General features: G+C 31.2%; 1 pseudogene; it reads right to left on the reverse strand.

Moving 5' to 3' along the window:
- Positions 1 to 14,174: 14,174 nt before the first annotated feature.
- On the reverse strand, positions 14,175 to 14,274 carry LOC127791276 (small nucleolar RNA R71; annotated as a pseudogene).
- Between the last annotated feature and the right edge of the window lie 1,671 nt (positions 14,275 to 15,945).

The raw sequence follows: 15,945 nt of genomic DNA on the forward strand, positions 1-15,945 counted from the left end.
TCATTCCACCATCGAAAATTAAAAAAAAAAAAGAAATTTTTTTTGCGACCAATCACGGGAAAAATGAAGAAATTACACATACGCCCAACTGTTCGATTTGATCGTTAATACTTTTTTTTCAACCTGAAACAACCAAAGGTTGTTCAACTAACTAAATTAAAGTGTATTCCGTGTTGTATTGACTTCTTGCAAATGAATTACGATGATTCAACTTTTGTGCCAGAATTTTAGCTGCACAAAAAACTGTTTCCGATCAGATTTTTTTTGATGTCATAATAATCGTTTAGAAATTTTGGTTCAGATGATAGAATTTTTTTTATATATCTTGGTTACGGAGCACTCCCTGCAATCGTTTCGGTTATTCATAATTGTACCAAAAGTGACGTTAAACCCCTAAGCTTGTGAATATTTCAATTACACTTCGAAATAAAATTACACTTATAAACCATATGAAATTATCTTCATTCCACCATTGAAAATTTTAAAAAACACAAAAGAAATTTTTTTTTCGACCAATAACGAGAAAAATGAAGAAATTACTCTTACGGTCGATTGTTCAATTTGATCGCTAATATTTTTGTTTCAACATGAAACCACCAAAAGGTTGTTTAATTTAGGAAATTAAGGTGTATTCTGAGTTTTATTATAACTTTTTGTAAATGAATTTCGACGATTAGACTTTTGTGCCGAAATTTTAGCTGCACAAAAAATTGTTTTCGATCAGATTTTTATCGATGTCATAACATTCGTATAGAAATTTTGGTTCAGATCAAACAACTTTTTTTTGATATTATGGTTATAGAGCACACCCTGCAATCGATTTGGTTACTCATAATTGTGCTAAAAATCACGTTAAACCCCTAATCTGGTGAATATTTCAATTACACTTTCAAATAAAATTACACATAAAATCCATATGAAATTATCTTCATTCCACCATTGAAAATTTTTGAAAAAAACAAAGAAATTTTTTTTTGCGACCAGTCACGGGAAAAATGAGGAAATTACACTTACGCCCGACTGTTCGATTTGATCTCTAATACTTTTGTTTCAACATGAAAGAACCAAAAGGTTGTTCAACTAACTAAATTAAAGTGTATTCCGGGTTGTATTGACTTTTCGTAAATGAATTACGACGATTTAACTTTTGTACCGAAATTTTAGCTGTACAAAAAACTGTTTCCGATCAGATTTTTTTCGATGTCATAATAATTGCATAGAAATTCTTGTTCAGATGATATAATTTTTTTTAGATATCTTGGTTACGGAGCACTCCCTACAATCATTTCGGTTATTCATAATTGTAACAAAAGTTACGTTATACCCTTAATCTTGTGAATATTTCAATTACACTTGCAAATAAAATTACACTTAAAAACCATATGAAATTATCTTCATTCCACCATTGAAAATTTAATAAAAAAAAAAGAATTTTTTTTTCAACCAATCACGGGAAAAATGCAGAAATTACTCTTGTGCCGGATTGTTCAATTTGATTACTAATATTTTTGTTTCAACATGAAACAACCAAAAGTTTGTTCAACTAACTAAATTAAGGTGTATTCCATGTTTTATTATAACTTTTTGTAAATGAATTACATCAATTCGACTTTTGTGCCAGAATTTTAGCTGCACAAAAAATCGTTTCCGATCAGATTTTTTTTGATGTCATAACAATCGTATAGAAATTCAGGTTCAGATCAAATAATTTTTTTTTGATATCTTGGTTACGGAGCACACTATGCAATCGATTCGGTTACTCATAATTGTGCCAAAAATCACGTTAAACCCCTAATCTTGTAAATATTTCAATTACACTTCCAAATAAAATTACACATAAAATCCATATGAAATTACTTCACTCCACCATTAAAAATTTAGAAAAAAAAAAAAGAATTTTTTTTTGCTATCAATCACTAGAAAAATGAGGAGATTACACTTACGCCCGACTGTTTGAGTTGATCTCTAATACTTTTGTTTCAACATGAAACAATCAAAAGGTTGTTCAACTAACTAAATTAAAGTGTATTCCAAGTTGAATTGACTTTTCGTAAATGAATTATGATGATTCGACTTTTGTGCTGGAATTTTAGCTGCACAAAAAACTGTTTCCGATAAGATTTTTTATGAAGTAATAATAATTGTATAGATTTTTTTTTTCAAATCATATAATTTTTTTTAGATATCTTTGTTACGGAGGACTCCCTACAATCGTTTCAGTTATTCATAATTGTACCAAAAGTTACGTTAAACCCCTAATCTTGTGAATATTTCAATTACACTTCAAAATAAAATTACACTTAAAAACCATATGAAATTATCTTTATTCCACCATTGAAAATTTAGAAAAAAAAATAATAATTTTTTTTTCGACCAATCACGGGAAAAATTAAGAAATTACTCTTACGCCCGATTGTTCAATTTGATCCCTAATATTTTTGTTTCAACATAAAACAACCAATAGGTTGTTCTACTAACGAAATTAAGGTGTATTCCGAGTTTATTATAATTTTTTGTAAATGAATTACGACGATTAAACTTTTATGCCGGAATTTTAGCTGCACAAAAAACTATTTCTGACCATATTTTTTTCTATATCATAACAATGGTATAGAAATTTTGGTTCTGATCAAATAATTTTTTTTTGATATCTTGGTTACGGAGCACACCCTCCAATCGATTCGGTTACTCATAATTGTGCCAAAAATCTCGTTAAACCCCTAATCTTGTGAATACTTCAATTATATTTTCAAATAAAATTACACATAAAATCCATATGAAATTATCTTCATTCCACCATTGAAAATATAAAAAAAAAAAGAAATTTTTTTTTGCGACCAATCACGGGAAAAATAAAGAAATTACACTTATGCCTGACTGTTCGATTTGATCTCTAATACTTTTGTTTCAACATGAAACAAACAAAAGGTTGTTCAACTAACTAAAATAAAGTGTATTCCGGGTTGTATTGACTTTTCGTTAATGAATTACGACGATTTGACTTTTGTGCCGGAATTTTAGTTGCACGAAAAACTGTTTCTGATCAGATTTTTTTCGATGTCATAATAATTGTATAGACATTCTTGTTCAGATCAAATAATTTTTTTTAGAAATCTTGGTTACGGAGCACTCCCTACAATCGATTCGGTTACTAATAATTTTACCGAAATTCACGTTAAACAACCAATCTTGTGAATACTTCAATTACACTTCCAATTAAAATTACACTTAAAAACCATATGAAATTATCTTCATTCCACCATTGAAAATTAAAAAAAAAAAATTCGATCAATCACGGGAAAAATGAAGAAATTACTCTGACGCCCGATTGTTCAATTTGATCGCTAATATTTTGTTTCAATATGAACCAACCAAAAGGTTGTTGAACTTACTAAATTAAGCTGTATTTCGAGTTTTATTAGAACTTTTTGTAAATGAATTACGACGATTCGACTTTTGTGCTGGAATTTTAGCTGCACAAAAAACTGCTTCCGATCAGATTTTTTTCGATGTCATAATAATTTTATAGAAATTCTTGTTCAGATGATATAATTTTGTTTAGATATCTTGGTTACGGAGCACTCCCGACAATCGTTTCGGTTATTCATAATTGTACCAAAAGTTACGTTAAACCCCTAATCTTATGAATATTTCAATTACACTTCCAAATAAAATTACACATAAAATCCATATGAAAATATCCTCATTCCACCATTAAAAATTAAAAAAAATGATTTTTTTTGCGACCAATCCTGAGAAAAATGAAGAAATTACACTTACGCCCGACTGTTCGATTTGATCTCTAATACTTTTGTTTCAACATGAAACAACCAAAAGGTTATTCAACTAACTAAATTAAAGTGTATTCCGGGTTGTATTGACTTTTCGTAAATGAATTACGACGATTCGACTTTTGTGCCAGAATTTTAGCTGCACAAAAAACTGTTTTCGATCGGATTTTTTTCGATGTCATAGTAATTGTGTAGACATTCTTGTTCAGATAATATAATTTTTTTTAGATATCTTGGTTACAGAGCACTCGGTACAATCGATTTGGTTATTCATAATTGTACCAAAAGTTCCATTAAACCCCTAATCTTTTGGATATTTCAATTACACTTCCAAATAATATTACACATAAAAACCATATGAAATTATCTTCATTCCACCATTGAAAATTTAAAAAAAAAAAGATTTTTTTTTCGACTAATCACGGGAAAAATGAAGAAATTTCTCTTACTCCCGATTGTTCAATTTGATCGCTAATATTTTTGTTTCAACATGAAACAATGATAAGGGTCAATATTTCCTATATCCTAATGAATTATATCCCTATTTTGGCTTTATATTTATGCTTAAAGTAAATAATTATTCGTATTACATAATATTGCAGGATGAAGCAAGGAAGCTGACTTCTACAATTAATTGGGGGCATAAATCGAAGACGTTGGATTACCCATTATTATTGCTCAAAATCATGGGCTAACTATGGAGTTTGGAGGATGTTTCAAGTGCATTTGGCCCAACTATCAAATAAAATCCAACATAAGAAAGGTCCAAGACCAATCAAAGGCCCAACAAAGCCCAATTTGTAGAAGACTTTTCTTTGTTTTGAATTTTTATAAGTGTTTTATCACCTAAAGTCTTTTGTATTCTTATGAGAAGTCCACCACCTAAAGTCTTTTGTATTCTTATGAGAAGTCCACCACACAAAGTCTTTTGTATTTTTTGTCTTTTACCTAATTTTCTTCCACTAGTTAGGTGAATGCTTTGTTGAATAATTGTGTGGCTTGTATTTCATCTTGTGAGCTATAAATAGCTTACTTTGGTGCATTTGTAAAGGAGGTGGTTATTACTTGAATCAAAGTTTAGTTTTGTTCTTAGAGTTTCTCTTAGAGAATTGTTCTTATTCTCTCTCTTATTTTCTCTTGTAATCTTACTTCCTTCATTTCTTCTTTTAAATTCTTATGTCATTTATTGTTACTTTATTATCCACCGCCTAAATGGCCGGTTAATTTCTGCCTTTAAATTTCTGTGATTTAATTCTTGTCTTTTAATTATTCACTACCTAAATGGGTGGTTAGTTTATGTTATCTTAATTCTTGTCATTTAAATTCTGTTATTTAAATTACGCCATTTAAATTCTTGTTAATTAACTTTTAAATGAAAATGAGTAGCTAAATCTAATCTTGGGTTAAGGCGAGGACAGTGTCCAATGTTCTTGAATCTCAATATAAGCCAAACCTCGATGAATGCAAGATTTATCTGAGTTAAACTCGAGTTGAGTGTGTAAATGGTTTTGTGAGTTTGGATTGGGTCATCATCCTAACTTAGAACTCTTATGCCATGTATGAGAGTTGTTAGAATTGGAGATGAGATATACCCAAGCTCAGACGATCAAATCATAGTCTGTAGTATAATACAATTTACAGTGACATCTTAACCTAGAACCCTCATATCATGTATGAGGGTTTCTTAGCTGAGAATCATTCATATCTTGAATTATAACTACCAAACGATCCTCTGTTTATTTCAGATTAATGTTGCTGTTTAAATTGCTATAAGAGATTTATTAGGCATTGGTTCTGAACTCGCCTCAACCCAAGACCTTTTTAATATTCCAAAAAAACTTTTCACAACCAAGAAAACTTAGCTCTCTTTGGATAAATCAACCAGAATGAACAATTCTTTTGTTAAATAAATCTCCCAGTGAATCGACCCGGACTTGTCCGAAATTTATATTTGTGCTACAACTACACTTACACACTGGTGAGTTTAAACCTCCTCACCATTTCAACACTGAACATCCAAACTGATTAAGGCTATCTAAATTGTAGGGTGAGGAGTGCAGCCAAACAACCAAAAGGTTGTTCCACTAATGAAATTAAGGTGTATTCCGAGTTTTATTATAACTTTTTGTAAATGAATTACGATGATTCGACTTTTGTGCCAGAATTTTAGTTGCACAAAAAACTGTTTTCGATAAGATTTTTTTCGATGTCATAACAATCATATAGAAATTCTGGTTCAGATCAAATAAATTTTTTTTGATATCTTGGTTACGGAGCACTCCTTGCAATCAATTCGGTTACTCATAACTGTACCGAAAATCACGTTAAACCCCTAATCTTGTGAATATTTCAATTACACTTTCAAATAAAATTACAGTTAAAAATCATATGAAATTATCTTCATTCCACCATTGAAAATTTTAAAAAAGAAAAAGAAATTTTTTTTACGACCAATCACGGGAAAAATGAAGAAATTACACATACGCTCGATTGTTCGATTTGATCGCTAATACTTTTTTTCAACTTGAAACAACCAAAAGGTTGTTCAACTAACTAAATTAAAGTGTATTCCGTGTTGTACTAACTTTTTGCAAATGAATTACGACGATTCAAATTTTGTGTCGGAATTTTAGCTGCACAAAAAACTGTTTCCGATCAGATTTTTTTCGATGTCATAATAATCGCTTAGAAATTCAGGTTCAAATTATAGAATTTTTTTTATATATCTTGGTTACGGATCACTCCCTGTAATCGTTTTGGTTATTCATAATTGTACCAAAAGTGACGTTAAACCCCTAATCTTGTGAATATTTCAATTACGCTTCCAAATAAAATTACACTTAAAAACCATATGAAATTATCTTCATTCCACCATTGAAAGTTTTAAAAAAAAAAAGAATTTTTTTTTCCGACCAATCCTGGGAAAAATAAAGAAATTACTCATACGCTCGATTGTTCAATTTGATCGCTAATATTTTTGTTTCAACATGAAACAATCAAAGGTTGTTCAACTAATGAAATTAAGGTGTATTCTGAGTTTGAATATAACTTTTTGTAAATGAATTACGACGATTCGACTTTTGTGCCGAAATTTTAGCTGCACAAAAAACTGTTTCCGATAAGATTTTTTTCGATGTCATAACAATCGTATAGAAATTATGGTTCAAATCAAATAATTTTTTTTTGATATCATGGTTACAGAGCACACCCTGCAATCGATTTGGTTACTCATAATTGTGCCAAAAATCACCTTAAACCCCTAATCTTGTGAATAATTCAATTACACTTCCAAATAAAATTACACATAAAATCCATATAAAATTATCTTCATTCCACCATTGAAAATTAAAAAAAAAAAGAATTTTTTTTGGCGACCAATCACGAGAAAAATGAAGAAATTACACTTACGCCCGACTGTTCGATTTGATCTCTAATACTTTTGTTTCAACATGAAACAACCAAAAGGTTGTTCAACTAACTAAATTAAAGTGTATTCTGGGTTGTATTGACTTTTCGTAAATGAATTACGATGATTTGACTTTTGTGCCAGAATTTTAGCTGCACAAAAAACTATTTCTGGTCAGATTTTTTTCGATGTCATAATAATTGTATAGAAATTCTTGTTCACATCATATAATTTTTTTTAGATATCTTGGTTATGGAACACTCCCTACAATCGTTTCGGTTATTCATAATTGTACCAAAAGTTACGTTAAACCCCTAATCTTGTGAATATTTCAATTACACTTCCAAATAAAATTACACTTAAAAACCATATGAAATTATCTTCATTCCACCATTGAAAATTTAAAAAAAAAAAAAGAATTTTTTTTTTCAACCAATCACGGGAAAAATGAAGAAATTACTCTTACGCCCGATTGTTCAATTTGATCGCTAATATTTTTGTTTCAACATGAAACAACCAAAAGGTTGTTCAACTAACTAAATTAAGGTGTATTCCGAGTTTTATTATAACTTTTTGTAAATGAATTATGACGATTCATCTTTTGTGCCGGAATTTTAGCTGCACAAAAAACTGTTTCCGATCAGATTTTTTTCGATGTCATAACAATCGTAAAGAAATTTTGGTTCAGATCTTATAATTTTTTTTAGATATCTTGGTTACGGAGCACTCCCTGCAATCAATTCGGTTACTCATAATTGTACCGAAAATCACGTTAAACCCCTAATCTTGTGAATAATTCAATTACACTTCCAATTAAAATTACACTTAAAAATCATATGAAATTATCTTCATTCTACCATTGAACATTTACAAAAAGAAAAAAGAAATTTTTTTTTGCCACCAACACGGGAAAAATAAAGAAATTACACATATGCCCGATTGTTCGATTTGATCGCTAATACTTTTTTTCAACCTAAAACAACCAAAAGGTTGATCCAAATATGATCTGAACCAGAATTTCTATATCATTATTATGACATTGAAAGAAATTTGATCGAAAATAGTTTTTTGTGCAGCTAAAATTCTGGCACAAAAGTCGAATCCTCGTAATTCATTTACAAAAGTCAATAAAACACGGAATACACTTTAATTTAGTTAGTTGAACAACCTTTTGGTTGTTTCATGTTGAAACAAAATTATTAACGATCAAATCGAACAATCGGGCGTAACTGTAATTTCTTCCTTTTCCCGTGATTGTTCGAAAAAAAAAAATTCTTTTTTTTTTTTTTTCAATTTTCAATGGTGGGATGAAGATAATTTCATATGGATTTTAAGTGTAATTTTATTTGGAAGTGTAATTGAAATATTCACAAGATTAGGTGTTTAACGGGATTTTCAATACAGTTATGAGTAACTGAATGAATTGCAGGGAGTGCTCTGTAACCAAGATATATAAAAAAAATTATATGATTTGAACTAGAATTTATGTACAATTGTTATGACTTCAAAAAAAATCTGATCGAAAATAGTTTTTTGTGCAACTAAAATTCCGGCACAAAAGTCGAATCGTGATAATTCATTTACAAAAAGTCAATACAACCCGGAATACACTTTAATTTATTTAGTTAAACAACCTTTTGGTTGTTTCATGTTGAAACAAAAGTATTAGCGATCAAATTGAACAATCGGGCGTAAGTGTAATGTCTTCATTTTTCCAGTGATTGACCGCAAATATATATATTTTTTTAATTTTCAATGGTGGAATGAAGATAATTTCATATGGATTTTAAGTGTAATTTTATTTGGAAGTGTAATTGAAATATTCACAACATTAGGGGTTTAACGTGATTTTTGGTACAATTATGAGTAACCGAATCGATTGTAGGGAGTGCTCTGTAACCAAGATATCTAAAAAAAATTATATGATCTGAATCAGAATTTCTATACTATTATTATGACTTTGAATAAAATCTGATCGGAAACAATTTTTTGTGTAGCTAAAATTTCAGCAGAAAAGTCGAATTGTCGTAATTCATTTACAAAAAGTCAATAAAACATGGAATACACTTTAATTTAGTTAGTTGAACAACCTTTTGGTTGTTTCATATTGAAACAAAAGTATTAGCGATCAAATTGAACAATCGGGCGTAAGAGTAATTTCTTCATTTTTCCCATGATTGGTCAAAATTTTTTTTTTTTTTTTTCAATTTTCAATGGTGGAAGCAAGATAATTTCATATGGTTTTTAAGTGTAATTTTATTTGGAAGTGTAGTTGAAATATTCACAAGATTGGTTGTTTAACGTGAATTTCGGTACAATTATGAGTAACCGAATCGATTGCAGGGAGTACTCCGTAACCAAGATATCTAAAAAAAATTATATGATCTGAACCAGAATTTCTATAGGATTGTTATGACATCGAAAAAAATCTGAGTGAAAACAGTTTTTTGTGCAGCTAAAATTCCAGCACAAAAGTCGAATCGTCGTAATTCATTTACAAAAAGTTATAATAAACTTGGAATACACTTTAGTTTAGTTAGTTGAACAACCTTTTGGTTGTTTCATATTGAAACAAATGTATTAGCGATGAAATTGAACAATTGGGCGTAAGAGTAATTTCTTCATTTTTTCCATGATTGGTCGAAAAAAAAAATTCTTTTTTTTTTCAATTTTCAGTGGTGGAATCAAGATAATTTCATATGGTTTTTAAGTGTAGTTTTATTTTAAAGTGTAATTGAAATATTCACAAGATTGGTTGTTTAACGTGAATTTTGGTACAATTATGAGTAACCGAATCGATTATAGGGAGTGCTCCGCAACCAAGATATGTAAAAAAAATTATATGATCTGAACCAGAATTTCTATACGATTATTATGACATCGAAAAAGATCTGATCGGAAACAGATTTTTGTGCAACTAAAATTCCGGCACAAAAGTTGAATCGAAGAAATTTATTTAGTAAAATGAAAAAAAACTCGAAATACACTTTAATTTAGTTAGTTGAACAACCTTCTGGTTGTTTCATGTAAAAACAAAAGTATTAGCTATCAAATCGAACAATCGAGCGTAAGTGTAATTTCTTCATTTTTCCCGTGATTGGTCGCAAAAAAAAATTCTTTTCTTTTTTAAATTTTCAATGGTGGAATGAAGATAATTTCATATGGATTTTAAACGTAATTTTATTTGGAAGTGTAATTGACATATTCACAAGATTAGCGGTTTAAAGTGATTTTTAGTATAGTTATGAGTAACTGAATCGATTGCAGGGAGTGTTCCGTAACTAAGATATATAAAAAGAAATTATATAATCAGAACCAGAATTTCTATACGATTATTATGACATCGAAAAAAATCTGATCAAAACCAGATTTTTGTGCAGCTAAAATTCCGGCACAAAAGTCGAATCGTCGTAACTCATTTACAAAAAGTAAAAAAAAACTCAAAATACACTTTAATTTAGTTAGTTGAACAACTTTCTGGTTGTTTCATTTTAAAACAAAAGTATTAGTGATCAAATCGAACAATCAGGCATAAGTGTAATTTCTTCATTTTTCCCGTGATTGGTCGCAAAAAAAATTTCTTTTTTTTTTTAAATTTTCAATAGTGGAATGAAGATAATTTCATATGGATTTTAAGTATAATTTTATTTGGAGGTGTAATTGAAAAATTTACAAGATTATGGGTTTAACGTGATTTTCAGTACAATTATTAGTAACCGAATCGATTGCAGGGAGAGCTCCGTAACCAAGATACTTAAAAAAAATTATATGATCTGAACCAAAATTTCTATACGATTATTATGGCATTGAATAAAATCTGGTCGGAAACAGTTTTTTGTACCGCTAAAATTCCGACACAAAAGTCGAATCGTCATAATTCTTTTATAAAAAGTCAATACAACACAGAATACACTTTACTTTAGTTGGTTGAAAAACCTTTTTGTTGTTTCATGTTAAAAAAAATGTATTAGCGATCAAATCGAACAATCGAGCATAAGTGTAATTTCTTAATTTTTCCTGTGGTTGGTCGAAAAAAAAAATTTCTTTTTTTTTTTTTAAATTTTCAATGGTGTAATGAACATAATTTCATATGGATTTTAAGTATAATTTTATTTGGAAATGTAATTAAAATATTCACAATATTAGGGGTTTAACGTGATTTTCGGTACAATTATAAGTAATCAAATTGATTGCAGGGAGTGCTCCGTAACCAAGATATATAAAAAAAATTATATGATCTGAAACAGAATTTCTATATGATTATTATGACATCGAAAATAATCTGATCGGAAACAGTTTTTTGTGCAGCTAAAATTCTGGCACAAAAGTCGAATTGTCGTAATTTATTTACAAAAAGTCAATAAAACTCGGAATACACTTTAATTTAGTTGGTTGAACAATCTTTTGGTTATTTCAAGTTGAAACAAAATTATTAGCGATCAAATCGAACAATCAGACATAACTGTAATTTCTTCCTTTTCCTGTTATTGTTCGAATTTTTTTTTTTTTTTTTTTAGTTTTCAATGGTGGAATAAAGATAATTTCATATGGATTATAAGTGTAATTTTATTTGGAAGTGTAATTGAAATATTCACAAGATTAGGGGTTTAACGTGATTTTTGGTACAATTATGAATAACCAAATCGATTGTAGGGAGTACTCCGTAACCAAGATATCCAAAAAAGAATTATATGATCTGAACCAGAATTTCTATATAATTGTTATGACATCGAAAAAAATCTGATCGGAAATAGTTTTTTGTGTAACTAAAATTCTGGCACAAAAGTTGAATCGTCGTAATTCATTTACAAAAAGTCAATTAAACTCGGAATACACTTTAATTTAGTTAGTTGAACAACCTTTTGGTTGTTTCATGTTGAAACAAAAGTATCAGTGATAAGGGTCAATATTTCCTATATCCCAATGAATTATATCCCTATTTTGGCTTTATAATTATGCTTAAAATAAATAATTATTTGCATTATATATTATTACAGGATGAAGCAAATAGGATGACATCATCGCTTACATCATGGGATAGGATGACATCATTGCTTACATCATGGGATAGGATGACATCATCGCTTACATCATGGGATAGGATGACATCATCGCTTACATCATGGGATAGGATGACATCATCGCTTACATCATGGGATAAGATGACATCATTGCTTACATCATGGTTAAAATGACATCATTGCTTACATCATCAATTAGATATTTTGTATTATTAAATTATATAATTAAGTGGTTTCCATTACATCTTTTAGCCTATAAATAGAGCACTTAGGTGCACTTGTAAGAGTGGATTATTCTTGAATGAAATTTTAGTTGTTTTAATTACTCTTGTTCTCTTTTATTTTCTCTTGCAAATCTTACTTCTTCTCTTTCTTATTTAAATTCTTATGTCATTTATTGTTACTTCATTATCCACCGCCTAAATGGTCGGTTAATTTCTGCCTTTAAATTCTTGCAATTTCAATTATTATCTTTCAATTATATACCGCCTATATGGTCGGTCAAAATAGTCTTTCAATTATTGTCTTTAAATTATATACCGCCTATATGGTCGGTTAAAAAAATAGTCTTTTAAATATTGTCTTTTAATTCCCGTCATTTAAATTCCTGCCAATTTATTTTAAAAATGGAAATGAGTAGCTAAATCTAATCTTGGGTTAAGGCGAGGACAGTGTCCAATGTTCTTGAATCTCAAGATAAGCCAAACCTCGATGAATGCAAGATTTATCTGAGTTAAACTCGAGTTGAGTGTATAAATGATTTTGTGAGTTTGGATTGGGTCATCATCCTAACTTAGAACTCTCATGCCATGTATGAAAGTTGCTAGAATTGGAGATGAGATATACCCAAGCTCAGACGATCAAATCATAGTCTCTAGTATAATAAAATTTACAGTGATATCTTAACCCAGAACCATCATATCATGTATGAGGGTTGCTTAGCTAAGAATCATTCGTATCTTGAATTATAACTACGAAACGATCCTCTGTTTATTTCAGATTAATATTGCTGTTTAAATTACTATAAGAGATTTATAAGGCATTGGTTCTGAACTCGCCTCAACCCAAGACCTTTTTAATATTCAAAAAAAAAACCTTTTCACAATTAGGAAAACTTAGCTCTCTTTGGATAAATCAACCCGAATGAACCATTCTTTTGTTAAATAAACCTCCCAGTGAATCGACCCGGACTTGTCCGGAATTTATATTTGTGCTACAACTACACTCACACACTGGTGAGTTTAAACCTCCTCACCATTTCAACACTGAACATCCAAACTGATTAAGGCTATTTAAATTGTAGGGTGAGGAGTGCAGCCAAATTTTGGCGCCGTTGCCGGGGAGGTACAACAGAAGAAAAAAATTCACTCCACGGGTAACTTTGTTCTTAATAATTTTTTTTTTCTTAACTGTTTGCATATTATTCAAATTGTATGAGACTTAGATCTGGTAGAATCTTAAGACATCAGTTAAACCATTCTATAGATTCTTTATCAGAGACTGAAATATCACTTTTACAATCCATAATGTCTCAACAAAATGAAAACCTATCTGCTCACGGGAGTGATCATGGAGAACATGATGTTGATGAGATTAAACCTCTCAGGGATTATTTGAACCCTCCAAGGCAAACCACTCCCTCTTGCATAATCCTACCAATAAACCATCATCGATTTGTCCTTAAACCAGGTACCATACAAATGCTCCCCACATTTCATGGTATGGATTCTGAAAATCCATATACACACATGAGGGATTTTGAAGAGGTATGTGGTACCTGTGGGGATCAAAATATTCATGAGGACACTGTTAGACTAAAACTCTTCCCGTTCTCACTCAAGGATAAAGCAAAAATGTGGTTAGGGACTCTAGAGCCCAGATCAATAGGAACTTGGAGGGAGATGCAAACAAAATTTCTAAAAAAATACTTCCCAGCTAATAGAACAGCATCACTCCAAAGGCAAATGATGAATTTCGTCTGTAAACCAAATGAAACATTTGCTCAAACTTGGGAACGTTTCAAGGACCTCTTGCATTCTTGCCCACACCATGCCTTTGAACAATGGCGGGTAGTTAGTTTCTTCTTTAATGCCTTAACTCCTAATTTGAAAATGCTGGTGTCCACCATGTGTAATGGTGACTTTTATGAAAAAACTCCTGAAGAGGCTGTTGCATACTTTGACCATGTAGCTGAAAACTCTAGAAATTGGGAAGTTGGGCCATTAACCATGGGAGATTTGAGAGACCAATACAATCCACAACCAAAGGGAAAACTCCAATTAAATGAAACTGATGACATCAGTGCTAGATTAGCTCTGTTGACAAAGAAAATGGAAGAATTGGAGATGAAAAAAATGAAGGCTATCAATGAGGTAGAGGTGCATTGTGTAGTGTGTGAAGCCAATAGCCATAGAACAGAGGAGTGTCCAACTCTCCCTGCTTTCAAAGAAGTGTTGTATGGCCAAACTTCAAACTCACAACCAAGGCAAACAGAGGGTAGGATATACCAAAACCAGAACCAGGGTGGAAATTATCAAGGGTACAACCCAAACTCAAACACCTACCATCCAAATTCTAGGAACCACCCAAATTTCTCTTGGAGAAATGATTCAGCACCTCAGCCACACCAACCATTTCCCTCACAACCACAGCCACAACCTCAGCCACAGCTCTACCAACCTAACCAAGGACCATCTGGCTCATATCAGCCACCGCATAAGAGATCCCTAGAGGATACTCTACAACAATTTATGCAAGGGCAGATGGGGAACAATGCTCAGGTAGCAAAATTCCAAGAGCAAACAAATAGGGCAATTGAGGACATGAGGAGTCAGCTAACCAAGCTAACTCAAACTTTGACTGTGAGAGAACCTGGGAAATTCCCTTCTCAACCAAATCCCAACCCCGTGAGGCAAACAAATCAAGTGGAATCATCAAATAGTGGGAACTATAATCATGAGCAGGTGCAAGCAGTCACTGTCCTTAGGAATGGAAAAATAATTGACAAACCAGATGACCCTAGGACAAACCAACCTAATGCACAAGAAGAAGAACAAAATGAAAATATAAAAAATGACAATGCTCCAGCTTTGGAGGAAAAACTTGAAAACAAAAAAAAGGAAGATAAAGAAAAAAATAAGGTGGAAGAATTCAAGAGCAACCCTGCACCACCATTCCCTCAAAGACTTACTCAAACAAAGAGGGAAAAACAAAATGCTGATATTTATGAAGTGTTCAAGCAGGTGAGGATTAACATTCCTCTACTTGATGCAATCAAACAGACACCATCTTATGCAAAATTCTTAAAAGACTTGTGTACTGTTAAAAGAAAGATCAACATCAAGGAGAAAGCATTCTTAACCGAACAGGTGAGTTCCATCCTGCAACTTAAAACACCTCCTAAGTACAAAGACCCTGGTAGCCCAACCATTTCTTGCATAATTGGAAGCCAGAGGGTGGACCAAGCACTCTTAGATCTAGGAGCAAGTGTCAATTTGCTTCCTTATAGTGTATATCAGCAACTGGGCTTAGGAGAACTCAAGCCAACAAGAGTTACCCTACAGCTTGCTGATAGGTCAATCAAAGTCCCTAGGGGGATAGTGGAGGATGTATTAGTGCAGGTGGACAAATTTTACTTCCCTGTTGATTTTATAGTCTTGGACACACAACCCCATCAAGGCCCTCAACCCCCTGTTCCAGTCATTCTTGGTAGACCATTCCTAGCAAC

This window comes from Diospyros lotus, chromosome 14, assembly GCF_014633365.1.
Source record: "Diospyros lotus cultivar Yz01 chromosome 14, ASM1463336v1, whole genome shotgun sequence".
NCBI lineage: Eukaryota > Viridiplantae > Streptophyta > Magnoliopsida > Ericales > Ebenaceae > Diospyros > Diospyros lotus.